Source organism: Coturnix japonica, chromosome 26 (assembly GCF_054131305.1).
Source record: "Coturnix japonica strain WE chromosome 26, WE-NBRP24, whole genome shotgun sequence".
Lineage (NCBI taxonomy): Eukaryota > Metazoa > Chordata > Aves > Galliformes > Phasianidae > Coturnix > Coturnix japonica.
Window position 1 is genome coordinate 4,419,622 of NC_140688.1, and position 12,956 is coordinate 4,432,577.

Sequence of the window (12,956 nt, forward strand, 5' to 3'; positions counted from 1 at the left end):
AGACGTACAGCACTGCTGTCCTGTGCCAGGTTTATTTAAAAACACAGCTGAGAGCTGCCAGCATAAACAGAGGAGCCTGACTACGTTCATACAATATCTTAAATAGAAGGCAAATACAAAAGGAAAGGATAAAATATTTACAGTAACAGTGGCAGACACGACATGGGCACAGTCCCACCCAGAGGCAGCAGAAAACCACTCAATACCCTGCTGAAGCACAGAGTCACCACGACGTCCTCCAGCAGGGCCAGGGCTGCACTGTGCCCACAGCAGGGCTGAGATGGCTGCACTCTGAACTGAGACAAGCAAAGCGCACACGTGTTGGCTTCCAGAAATCATCAGCACAGCATCAAGCTCTGCCAGCAAACAGCACTGGAAATCCAGAAAAAGGGAAAGGAGGGAATAACGCAGCAGTGGCGTGCAGCTCCCGCTTCTCACACTGCTGCTGCATCACTGCTGATAACTGGAAGGCAGGAAGCACCCCCCGCCTTGGTGGCACATTTGGTCCAAAACAAAAGAATAATTCTGCTCCCTCCCACCCCCACATTGTCATTAAGTTGCCTTAAAGGATTCAAGTCATAAACAAAAGCATACACCAAAAATACTCAAGAGCTGGCAGAACTCCAGGCTAGACATGGGGACTGCCCGAGAAATGGGAGCACCGAAGAAGCTTCCAGCTGCACCCAACGCTGAGCATGGCCAAGGGAGGAGGAAGGAAGGAGCTTGAGGTTGAAGCCTTCAGAGCGTCACTGAATCAGGAGATCAATTGCCAGGCACTGCAGCACACAGATGGACGTCCTTCTGGGCTGTCACAGAACTGCTTTGTCCTCTTGCTGCTGAAAGGAGCCAACCAGGATCAGGGAATGGATGCACAGGGCCTCAACTCTGACCAGCAGGAAATCTCAGGACAATGGAATGCAGTCTGCCAATCTTTTACCATTTCAGCTGTGCTTTAAGACTCATTATTGTGAAGCCTCCTTTAGTAAAGTATCACCCTGGGGTATCCAACCAAAAAGAAAAGGTTTTTATTAAATTAAAGGTTTTTGTTGTTGTTGTTGTTGTTTTGTTGTTTTTTTGGTTTTTTGTTTGTTTGTTTGTGTTTTTTGTTTTTTTTTTAACATACTATAATAACTACTACGCAGTTCAACAGTCAGTCATCTCAGAAAGTTCACGAAGGAAATCATCCTCATCCTTCTCCAGGTCCAAGTCAATTTCTGCTTCCATTTCCCCTCCTGAGATTTCCGAGATGAACTTTTCAGTGTCATCTTCTACAGCCTTGGTGAGCAGGCTGACCTCCGGCAGGGCTGGAGCAGCAGTCTGGGAAGAAGGAAGACAAAGTCAAAGAAAGGAAGACAAAGTCAAAGAAAGACAAAGATTGCTCAGGAGATCCTTCCTCTGCAGTGCTTCTCCTTCAGCACTGCTGATCCTGAACCCAACACGGGGGCTAAGGGGCTCCTGAAGGATGTTAACAACCACGTGAAGGCTGCAGAGCACCTCAGGTCTTTTTAACAATGCAGCATTAATGGACAAATTCCTTCACACCACAAAGGAATCACAGGGCTGCAGAGCATTGTGCGCACACTGCCATTCATCCAGCATCCTGCACAAAGCGACTGCTTTGAAAGGAAACCTGCAGAACATTTCAGTTCTCCACACTTTCTGCAGCAGTTGTATCTCAGTATCAGCCTGACCAGGACAGCACTGACACTTCTTCCCCTCCTTACCAAAGCTGCTTTTTTAGCTGGAGGCTCCTCTTCTTCAGTGCTCGTATAAATCAGTACAGTGCTAGAGCTGTTACACACCACATTCTATTTGAGCAACAGAAAGTCATTCCTGTTCCCCTACACAACATCCACCCACAGTCTGATTTCATTGAACACGAAGCCATCGTGACCTTTTTGTATCCAGTGCTCCCACGTTAACCTCACAAGTTGTACCTGGTGCCAGCAGGGTTACTGCCTCACTGCCAGATACAATCAGATCAATTCTGAGTTTGAGGAGTGCAAAGCTGTCTGGGAAAGCCATTGAAAGTATCAGGATTGTGAAACATGGCTGCAGCTCTTCACCAAAGGCAGGAAGGTAGGAATGCACTCATGATGGTGGCACATGGTGAGCAGTGAGACACAAGAACATGTGAAGAAATTGTGTCACTGTGTCCATCTACAGAAGGGACTCACCTCTGCGGGTGCAGAGACAGCTTTGGGAGCAGCCCTGCTCCATTCCACAGTCTTTTCCTCTTCTCTTCCAGGTGCTTTAAAACAAGGAAATAGAAAATCACTTGGTCAACAGCAAGCATAGAAAGAAACCTGAGTGCCAGTGTTTCCTCCATGTGCTTATTTCCTCACATTCAATAACAAAGAACACGAGAGAGGCGACATCTCGCAGTCCATACAGTATCCAAGCTCTTCCCTCCTTCACATGCTGTCTCTTCACAAAGCCTCTCTCACCTGCCCAATGAATAACTCACCCCCCTGACCTTTCTGACAGAGGTTGGCCCCCATGTTAAGGACTCAATCCTGGCTTTACAAACACATTTACATATTAAAACAAGCAACACGCCAAAGATGAAGATAACCTTGGCGTCAACACACAGAACATGCCACACCAAAAACATGGCAGAAAGAAAGTACAGGAGAAACTGAATTACAAAACCTTACAGCGAATGAATTTTCCAGAATGAAGCAGGCAGACACCATGGATTCAATGGAAAAACACATGGATGGACATCCTGGCACTTCCTGCATTTGCATTTGGTAAGAAACAGCCCAGGCAATTCTAAGCAAACTCCATTTGCTTGACAGGGGAAGCACTTCAGCAGAGCAGACAGTGAAGCACCTCGTTACCTGCTGGCTTTGCGATCTGCTGCATCCGCAGGGCTTTCTCCTGCTTGATTTCTTCCAAGCTTTTAATATGCATTTCTTCCAATCGCTTGATTTTACGCGGTGGCTCTTCCAGTTTCACGTTACCAGGCTCAGGTGGAGGGAAAATTCTCTTCTTCTTGCGCTTATCCTTAGATCTCTTCTCAGTAAGAACCTCTTCTACTTTTTGCTTCTCTTCTTCCAGTCGTCTCTTCTTCCAGATCTCCCCTGCTGGCTTGGCACCCTTCTCTGTCATCATCAAGAAAGGAGAAGCATAAGGATTACAAGAAATTACAACGAGAGCTCAAGTTTCCAGATTTGTCATAATATTACAGAATATACGTGTTCCCAACAACAACGCTCCTGAGAAAGAATAAGCAGAAAGCCTAGAGAATCTGTGCAGCAAACACCGATGACCATTTACCTCTCCTTGGTGCTCTGTCAACCTCGATCTTCTTCCCCAGCCTTTCTACGAGGCTGCGCTTCAGCGGAAGGCCACTGACATCAGCTACAGAGAGAAAACAACAACATTCCTAAGATAATTCCTTTGGAGAAAGATTTTTACAAGTCAACCACAAACTTTGGTTTCTCCAAGTGTATGTTCTCAAATTCACCTTTCAGCTGCTACACTTGTGTGCCACTTGGAGTCATCACAGACCCACGACACACTTTCCTCCCTCCTGCTTCAGCAGTGCCCTCCCATTTACGTGGAGGCAGCCAAACAGCAGCTCACAAGCAGCCCTTACCTACAGAGGATTTCCGTTTTCCAGGTTTATCAGCAGTATTCGGTTGAATCACAGGCACCTCCCCTAAAACAAAGAAAAACAAAGTGCTTATTTGACAGAAACCAACAGAATTACTGTCTTGTGAGCCCATTTCCCACCCAAAACAAATACAACCAAAAGACACCACTTTGACAGCCCTGACAGAAAATAATATTGCAACTGTAATGCACTCAGGGTAAGTCCCAATTGTAATTTATCCATTCCACTTAGGAGCCACCAAATGGAAGCAAAGGTACTCATCATTACCCTGCTTTGCAGGCAGCATCACAGTGCTGACCAGTGTCCGCACATTCTCCTTCTTAGGCACACGAACAATCTGAGATTTGAGCCGATGAGCAGGAGCTCCTGAAGGTCCTTCTGATCCAAGTGTTTTTATTCCAGCATTCAAACTGTCATCTGGGAACACAGAGCAGTAAATGAGACCGAGGGACAGAGGCACACGCTGAGGACCACAGCTCTGCAAACTGCCTCCTGCTCAGAAGCATGCAGAACAAACCCTGTCAGCTCTCCCCACAGCTAAGAGCACCATGGACCTGATGTCTGTCTGCTGCCCTCCTTTCATCCTTCTGGATATTAAAAGTAGGCTTTATCCCTTACTTTATCCCATCCATATGACATTAGATTCCTCTATCAGCAAATGTGGCTTTCACCACTGGTTGAAAAGATGCACATACAGGCACTTAAACTCCATGCTGTGGCCTCGTCTTGCTCTAATGATGTAAACAAAGGAGTTTACCTTCCTAATCTGAAAGGCACATGAAGTTACAAGGTAGGAACAAGATCATGGAAATAGCTGATTCCATTCAGCAACCCTATGTTCTGTTGTGTTTGTACAATGAATTGCTTTGGAGTTAATTGGCAAGTGCTTCTGATTAATCCTGGAATACCTTGTTTTGTATCAGCATCAGATTTTGTAGTGGAAATTATCTGCAATCCATGATGGTTTTCTTCAGCTGGTTGCTGGACAGGTGTTTTTGTTTCTTCTCCCTCCTTAGAAAGCTGGTCTGTACAAGCAAAGAAAAAATCAGTCTCTTCAGTTATGCGGTAGGAATTCAATCAGATTATCCACTGCACAAAGATGGCAGGCAAGGCTGAAAACCCACACAGATAAATGCTGTCTCCACTTGCCCATCCAAATGGCTTCTCTGTGAACAAAGAAATCCCCCCCTACACAACATTCATCTCCCTGACACCCAGAAAAAGCTTAAATGCAGGAGAACAACCTGCAAGGCAAAGGCCACAGGAGCAGAGAGAAGCTGAGCATGCAAGATAAACTGAGGTATCAGAAGCGCACAAAGTTCAGCTCTGAACCTATCTATCAGCTCACAAGTGAACGTTACCTGGCATTCTTTATGACACTATACCCACCTGTGAGTAATAGAGTTAATCTTTCGTACCTAAAAAAGACAAACTCACTTTGGCTTGGTGGAAAGAAAACCCCATTGAGGTAACGTCCCTTGGTGTGATGGAAGGCACAGTTGGATTTCTGGCAGCCTCCTGGCTGGTTCTCCCAGTAGCAGGAAATCATGCTGCGTTTTTTCTGAAGACAGAAAGGAAGAAGAGCTGATGATAACGTGGACCTAAGATCTGCAAAGGGAGACTGAGCTCCAGATGGTGCCACAAAGAGCAGACTGCCACAAAGCAGCACTCAAACACCACTCTGAAGAGTGCGCAGGCTGGGAGCACCAGGCTCACTGAGCTTTCCTAGCATTCTGTGGGTGAGGACACCAGTTTAGAAGGGGTTAAACTAACACACCTTGCAGAATGCTTGTCTGATTGATGTGGTTCTTTAGCATCTGTTGATAGAACACTGTTGGTATCAACTACAAGAATATTCTGCTATGATATACCAATGCCATTGAGCTCTCTTCCCTCTGCTTCCTCCCCTGTTCTTAACCGTAGGAACCATCATCATTTCAAAGCAAATGAACCTAATCTGCAAAAGCACATTCAGCCCACCTAAAGAAATGAGAAGTGGGTTTGGTGATAAACTCTGAGGAGCCAACACTCACAGTGATCTCCATGTGCCTGAACCTGCAGACATTCCTGAAGCAGTGGCCCTCCTTCCACAGCGTGCAGATGGTTTCATTGCCCAAAGCGGCTTCACAGTGCCTGAAGGGACAGTTGTCTCCCTGTAACCCAATGGAAACCAAGAGAGGAAAATGAAATAGTACAGCCTGAGAACTGGCCATGCTTTGAGCTCATTTTTAGCGAGTTGCTCTATTGTACAATGCAATTAGTTATGAAGTTTGCTGAAGACCAGTAATACTTCTACTTATTCTACCCATTCCTCTTAACTTCAGAACTGAAAGAAAGAAAAAATGAAGGAAAAAACCCAAGCAGACCTTTTTACAAGTGGAATAGAAGTAGAAATAGCAATCATTTCCTTTAATTGACATGCTGGATGAGCGCACAGAAGCAGTTCTGGACTCGAGGATCTCTGTGCAGCTCTTCCTGTGCTTCTCAAAGAGCTGGCTCGTGCTTCCTTGGACTGAAAGTCTTCTACAGTCTTGATCAGTGAAATCTTCTTTTGAAAAGGAACCCTAAGCAAAACACCGACAAGCAGAAAAGAATGAGGAATGCCCACCTGTCTTCCCAGCTTTGTTCTCTTCATTCAATCAGTCTCTCAGGAGCAGTTGTTTCAAAACATTGCCCTCCTCAACACTGGTCAAACTCTAGTAACATCACCCTGACTCAGCACGGAGTCCCTGGGCTGCACGGCTGCAAGCCCTCCAATGGAGCCCCTCCTTCAACACCACGAGTGACAGCAGTGAGTAACCCCAACACATTTGTCTGACCGCTGCAGGTCTTCAAGCTCAACCACCTGGACAACCTCAGCAAATACAGTGATCTTCAAAGCTTTGCAGTTCACTTCTCCTGTAGGCCGAACCAACACTGAATCCGTGAATTAATTAATTATAACAGGTTAGGAAGAATTTTCCTCCTCACTTTGCCTATGTCAAATTCTGTAAGTTGGAATTTCTGGTCTTCAAGGATTTTTCACCTTTGAAGAATCCACAAAAACCATCCTCCGTCTTTATTACCTGTACAGCAAAAGCATGACAGTGCGTATCAATACACAAATCCACACACATGTGCCTGTATACTGTAACTCAGCACTGCATGGAGCTGCAGCACGATCTGCTCAGCCACAACAAGGGTTTGGGTTGGTTCATTTTTTTTTTTCTTTTCTGATGTAAAAATCAAATATTTTGATATTTTAGATTTGTTTTGTTGTTGTATTTTTTAAGGTACCAAATGCAGTAAAACCTGCAACCAGGCCAGACAGAAGATCAAATTCAAGTGATTCAGAACTCTTTCATTAAAGTGCTGCACATTTCTGAGCTAAGCATTTCCGATAGTCAATAAAGGTTGGAACCTTTTACTCACACAGACACTAGTGAATTTTCGAGGAATTTTTTTTTTATTTTTTATTTATTTATTTTTTTTTTCCCAGGGAATTTCCCCAAATCTAAACTAAAGAGAGGAGAAGTCGGGTTCTCAAGTTAGTTGCTGGATTGACTGCATGACAAAGGGAACAAAAACAGCACTTAAGGACAAAGTTCCCTTCCCTCCTCCAGTACTGATAGAAATGCTGCCTTTTACCTTTAGTACCTTCACATCAGATTCCTCTCTGGCAGATTCCTATGCTTCTAACAACCTTGGTGCTGCCCTGCACAGACGCCGGGCACCAACTGTCACTGGACTCTGCACCATGGAACACGCACACAGCTCAGCACTTCTGTTTCCTCACAATTGGAAGGGTTCTGGAATCGGGAGCATGAAGCGGACTAGAAATACCTCACATCCCTCTGCTCCTTACGAGCCCATCCATTTTAAAACAAGATAACCCCAGACACATCTGTTAGCACAGCAGCCCAAATGCTAACCAGAACACACAGTGTGTAACGCCGAAAGTACCAGTTTAATGCCGCGCCACAAACCCTATTTAATGGTGCAGGTGACCGCCCCTATCAGATACCCGTGACCTCCATGACTCCAGCCCTGGTGCACGCAGGCACCACCTGCCCAATACCCAACATCTCCCCCCTCTTTATCATCTCCAGCCCCTGTAAAGGTTCCCCTGCACACTCCCTGTTACCCCAAAGGTGATTTGCACATTTAAGGCTATTCCGCAAATGAATCAATCATTAAACATATGCGAAAAACAATGAAACTGTCATAATAACATACCAAAGAGATGCAGCTGCAGTGACTACAAACCTGAAAGCACACAACAGCAATCTGCCTAACAATTGTGAAATGCTGTATGGCAACACTTAGTCAACTTGTAGAGAACGGTGCATTCAAGTTCAAGATAACAGCACAGTACACAATGGAGTTACAACTTCTCCAAGTTCAATGTAACACTATTGTACAGAATCTTCATGGCAATCCAGTTCTGTCCAGTGTGCATTATAATGTCACACTCCATAACCAAATAAGAAGACAAAAACATATTGGCTGTGCAGAATCGTTCTGAATGTCCACCACTGGGGGACTATCCAGGAACAAGGTCTCCCCCGCTCACGAACTATCAGTCCGGCATGAAGGCTGGATTCCCAGTTCGGACCTTCAGGCACATTGGGAGCAACGCAGTCTCATGTGCCGTTACCAGCAGCCGCTGCCCAGTGCTGATGTCAAATCACTGGCTGCACTGGAGACATTAACCAAGGAGACGTTGACGAAAACCGGTGCTGAGATGTTCAGATCCTCACGGTGCTCAGGATGGCTCGTCATTTGGTGCCGGCTTAACCCAACGTGCCGGCAGCCAGCAGGGCCCACTTGGGGTCCCGACACAGACGTGTTTCCTGCCCTTGACAAGGAGTGGCATAGGGTCTGGGAGCCATGGCCCTCCGTCGGGTCTGATCAGGACCTGACCTATTGGTGTCCATTCGGTCAGCTGATGGTCTCCCATCCGATTCTCTTACGCAGGAGGAGAGCGTGTGGGCACAGCTCAGGCCCCTCCAGCCCTCGCCCCTCTTTAAGCGCACAAAGACGCCCCTTCAAGGTCTGATGTGCACACTCCATAATAGCCTGGCAGGTGCTGCTGCCGGGAATGCTGAAGATATGCTTAATGCCCCAAGCTGTGCACCAACGTCCAAAACATGCATTTCTATATGCTGGGTCATTGTCAGTCTTTGACTCACGAGGTGCACCCATGACAGAGTTGGCCATGCACAACGCTTTTATGTAATGCATGGCGGTCTGTCCAGATTGTGCCACAGCCCAGAGAAAACCACTGCATGTGTCAGTTGTGACATGCAAGTGACGGAAACACCCAAACTCTGGGAAGTCTGTGACATTCATCTGCCAAACCTCATTTGGTCTCAAACCTCTGGGGTTCACCCCTGCAGGAAACAGGTTAGCCATAACTCCCGCTCCTCCTTGGCCGATTCAGTTAACTTTCTAAGAGCACCAAAGGTGGGTAGCAGCTTCTGCGCCTCTTCGTCCCCTGCAAAAGCTCACAGAACTCCATGCTGGCTTTCTCTAATGCTGACCAACTCACACAGTGAGAAGCTCCGTCAGCCAGACCTCTCCGCATTATCCACATAATAAGCAGATTGAGGTCCTCATCACACACTCTGTGTCATTTCTTGTCAGCATGTCCTGTCCCATCCCTGGCTCTCCAGCAGGACTGTAATGCTGGGTTGAGCAACACTGGGCACTGTCAGTGTGTTTTTCTTGCAAGCATCTTCCAGGGAAATACGTGCAGGCGTTCCCCACTCTTGGCTGTATCTCTGCAGTGCTGGGTCCTGTATGAGCAGAGTTCTCTGCCCCAGAAGCCAAGTCACTGCTGTGCAGAGCTCAGCCTCGGGGTGAATGTGCTCCTGAGTTTGTCCCAGTGCAAGGACAACCTTCTCATTGCCCTTTAGGAGCACCTCTGGTGCTGATGGGTGCTCTGCTCTCAGCAACCACTGGATACACGGCTCCAGGCGCGTGTGTGCTTTGTCGCCTTGAGCTGTTTGCTCTGATCGCATCTCACCCTGGGGAGCCGGGATATCCCTTTGGTCTCGGTGTCACTTCGAGACCAGTAGCAACACTAGGGGTCAGAGGAGAGCTGCTGAATGTGTGAGCAAAGCTGCTAATTGAGAAGGAGATCGCACGCGTGTGACTTCGAAACCCGAATTAATGAGCTTACCTTCACCCTCCTGACTAATGCAGACCTCATGCAGCCCTGGGCCTGCCCTTCTCCAGCCTCCTGCCTTGTTTTGCCTACTCATAGGAAAAGATTTAGCACAGCTCAGAGCCCCAGGCAGTGCTTGGAATGCCAGCAGGAAAGAGCTGCTGGTGTCCACATAGCTCAGGACTGCAGCAGTGGGGCTGCTGGACCTCAGTGTTCTGAACACTCTGATGTGGAAGTGATTGGCAGATGCTGTGGCCGGAGGGATGAGGTGCCTGCAGGGCATCCCTTGGAAGAAGGTTTGGTGAGGATGGATCCTCTGAGCCAGCATCGGGGACAGGGTGCTGGGTGCAAATGCCAGTGCTGCCCCCTGTCATCCTGTTGGTTTTAAAAGGAGTACAGCTCCGTTTCCAAACATTGCCAACCACAGGCTGGCTGGCAGCTTGAAGGAACTGCCATGAAATTGGTCTAATGAAGCGTTCCTGGCAGAGCTTCAGGATGGAGAAATTGCAGTTTGTCCTCAACTGAGCTGAGGTCCAATGAGCTGAGTTTCCTGGCTCAGAGCAGAGGCCGTGAGCATCACGTCTCACAGTCTGTGTCACCTGGGCAGAGCCGTTAGGCAGGGGCTGCTAGTGGGGAGATGCCAAAATTTCCATGAAGATGATTGCTCAGATATGCCTGAGTTCAGATGGAGGGGCCCATTGCCCTACCAGGAAGTGGAAGATGCTTGGGGGTGAGGCAGCTCGTGCTTTCCCATGCCTGTAGGACCTTACAGTGCTGTGCCTTTCCACATACCTACCCCACCTTCTTTCTTTCCCATGCAGGGGGCATCATTAATCCAGTGGGTGGCACCAAGAATGCCCGGACAGCCCCACTGCAGTGCGTCTCTGTGGCAGAAGGACACACCAAGCCTGTGCTCTGCCTGGATGCCACTGATGAACTGCTTTTCACTGCCTAAAAAGGTATTTGTTGGACAGAACAGGTGTGGTGGCTGCTGGCTTTTTATGCGCTATTCTCATAGATCTCCCCAGGCTGGCGTGGGGAATTGGGGTGCATGGCAGGGATGGCTCCTTCTGGGCTGCTCCCCTGTCCCTGCCTTCTGATGTCCAGGTGCGGGAGCAGGCTGGCTCCATTGCCCTGGAGAGGAGCTGTGGGTGGTGGGAGGCAGCACTTGGGAAGGAGTCGGTGCCTCCACGCCACGGAGGAACTCCCCAGCCCAACTCTCTCAGGCACGTTCTTCTTCCTGCAGACCGGAGCTGTAAGATGTGGAACTTGGTGACGGGTCAGGAAATTGCTTCCCTCAAGGGTCACCCAAATAATGTCGTTTCCATCAAGTACTGCAGCCACACGGGGTTGGTGTTCACCGTGTGTCATGGTTTTGTAATTTTGTAATTTTGCTATCAGTATTCCACATCATAGCATCATGTAAAGTATGGATACTTCTATTGAATGTGCAGTCCACAGAAGAAGACTACGTTACCCCTGTTGTTCTCTGGGATATGATAAGTCACGGGACCAGGACGCTGTATAATCTCGTTCCCAGGCTGGAGTGCCCTCCTCCTTCTCTCGGACTTCTCGGAGAGTGGGAAGCGTTCCAGCCGTGTCGCATAGAGTTCACAGTAGGCCTCTCTGTTTTCGGGGACTCTCTCTCTCTCTGTTTGTTCGATTTGTTAGCCTCAATTATATTATATTGTGTTATCTTGTATTTCGATATCATATCCGCAGGCACCGAACCCCAAGGGGCCTCACACGCTCCGCCTCACTGCTCCGGCAGCCCAACTCTAACTCGGTCCGGTCCCGGGCTCGGCACAGCTGCTAGTCCGATGGCAATGGAAATTATAATAATTGATCACAGTCCGTTACAGATTTCTTTGTTCTTTCTCCACACCCACTGCTGCATTTGACTAGTCTTTAAAAAATCTGTCATGGGTTACTTAGATTTACCCATGCCCGTGACAGGGGAAGCCACCCCGTGGGCCCCTCCCCGGGGCCCAGAAAGGAGGGGGAAAAAGGGGAATGGGATAAAAACAGCGGCAATCTAAGGAGGAAAAACTTATTTTACTAAATATGATATCGAAATACAAGACTCCTCACAAATTGAGGATTTCCCCTGCAGTTTCCTTAAATGACAGCATTCCCTGTCCCTTCTCTATCACAAGGAACTATCCACTCCCTGCACTGAATCTAGTTTAAAGTGCTGGTAATCAATCCAACCAGCTTGCTCCCCAGCATGCTTTTGCCCCACCTGCTCTGTCACATTCTGTCTGATGTCCACATACCTGGTCTCTCAAAGGCCTGCCCAAGATCACAGTAACCAAAACCTTGATCTGACACCATTACCTGAGCCAGTAATTTACCTGGCCCATTCTCCCTCTTCATTTCTCAGCCCCCAGTCAGCAGTACAGAGAAGACTACTTGTGTTCCTGCTCCCTTTAACATCTTCCCAAGGGATTCAAAGTCCCTTTTAATGTTCTGTAATTTCCTTTTTTGCAGCCTCCTGGGACCCTACTTGAATGAGACCTTGAGTGGGTAGTAGCCTTCTATTTTATCAGAGGCAGTAGAGTCTTCTTAACATCTGTGACATGTGCCCCCAGATAACAGCAAACTGCTCTGGAGAGGTTATTTTTGGTGGCAAATTCGGGGCCTCAGTACCTCCCAGCAAGGAGTCTCAATTACCAAGGCTCGTCAGCTGTTTTTGGTGGCACTAGTTTTAATAGGACTCCTTGGTTGGCCCTGCCCCGCATGCTTGTTGTATGCAGTGGAAGCAGGGACAGGTAGCTGGGAAGGGGCCAGGTATGCTGTCTGGACATGCATGGGATCAGGAAGGCTGAGGCACAGATGGAACTGAACTTGGCGAGGGATGTAAAAATAACCAGAAGGGAGCCTACAGGTGCACTGGGCAGAAGTGACAGACCTGGGAGAGTGCACTCCCTCTGACAAATGAGGAGGGAGAACTGGCTTTAACCAACATGGAGAAGCGCAAGGTACTCTATGAGTGCTTTGCTGTCTGGATTCCGCTGGAGATATTCTTCCACCTGGCTCCTGGCTTGTACCAGCTGGAGAGAGCACAAAGGGCCACCAGAAGTTATCTCATAAAGGAATGGCCAACCTGCAGAAAAGGCTCCAAAGATCCCCCTCCCAAGCATGGCCAGGTTTACAACAGAGACTTTACCCTCGGCTTCCTGTTAA

General features: G+C 47.9%; 1 long non-coding RNA gene across 1 annotated transcript in view; it reads left to right on the forward strand.

Moving 5' to 3' along the window:
• The window catches only part of LOC146756705 (uncharacterized), a 378,411-nt gene that overhangs the window by 88,848 nt on the left and 276,607 nt on the right, over positions 1 to 12,956 (forward strand). The window lies entirely within an intron of this gene.